Source organism: Seriola lalandi, unplaced genomic scaffold (genome assembly GCF_002814215.2).
Source record: "Seriola lalandi dorsalis isolate HSWRI2012SDOR001 ecotype SW California unplaced genomic scaffold, Sedor1 jcf7180002054748, whole genome shotgun sequence".
NCBI lineage: Eukaryota > Metazoa > Chordata > Actinopteri > Carangiformes > Carangidae > Seriola > Seriola lalandi.
The window spans coordinates 3383425-3384481 of record NW_019525301.1 but is presented as its reverse complement, the minus strand read 5'-3'; the positions used below and the strand labels follow the sequence as shown (position 1 = coordinate 3384481).

Sequence of the window (1057 nt, the reverse complement as noted above, 5' to 3'; positions counted from 1 at the left end):
ACACACACACACACACACACACACACACACACACACACACAGAGATACACATGCACAGGAGCAAATGTCCCAGCTGGTCTGGCAGCACCTGGGGATCATACAATTTCGTGACAAGTCTATTTGTATTTGCTGGAACTTGCAAAGACACTTGTGTTGTACTTGACAGTGCAGATGTGACTATTTTGTCCAGATATGACAATTTTGTCCTGTTCAGCTATACATGCAGCTGATCTTATAAGAGGAGGTTTGGTTCAAAAAACAATGTGAACACTCAACAAAATAAAAGCCAAGTCTTTCTTTAATTGCAGTGGTTTTTGTTGTCAATGTACTTGTCTGACAAGATACAAAAGGAATTTCTAAAAGGATAACAAATAACTAACTAATGATTTTCATTTCTTGGAGTACCCACCATCGCTTTGACTGAGTGCACAGCTGAAATCACTCAACAGTTACTTCTAGTCACCCATCACTCTCATGGCAGAAAAATTGTCTCCAGGTGACAACAACAGCACTGACATGCAGGGGCCTCTAACATACACTTTACACACCTGCAAACAAAAGTCATTTGGTACGGGATCATTTCGGGCTGGGTATCGTTCGAAATCCATTTTTCTTGAAAACCTTTGTTCATGTAATGCAATTCTGCATCAAGGTTGTCTTAAGGTAAAACACATTTAGGGTATATACTGTACAAATCTAACAAACTATCTCAACACACTATCTGATCAAAGAAGTAAACTAGACTAAATCTGACTGAGTGGTTTTTGTCTTCAGCTTGCAGTGGTGTAATTATTGGCAAACACAATTTATGTGTGTATTGAAAAATGATTAAGGTTCTAATCCCAATGCAAATGTACATGCACTTTTGCTTTAGAGCATCTGTGTTTGTGCCGAACTGTTTCTTCCAGCACATTCCTCATAACAAACAATGCCACTTTCATTAAGCCTTCAAAGGCAAGACTCCGAGCATTAGAAGAAGATGAGAAATAATGAAAACACTCAAGAATGCTCAATTAAATTTTATCCATGACTGACTCTAACATTTTCCCAGGTGTCT

The 1057-nt window shown here is 38.4% G+C and overlaps 1 protein-coding gene across 3 annotated transcripts in view; it reads left to right on the top strand.

Moving 5' to 3' along the window:
• The window catches only part of phf2 (PHD finger protein 2), a 36974-nt gene that overhangs the window by 22304 nt on the left and 13613 nt on the right, over window positions 1–1057 (top strand). The gene's annotated exons all lie outside the window — the stretch shown is intronic.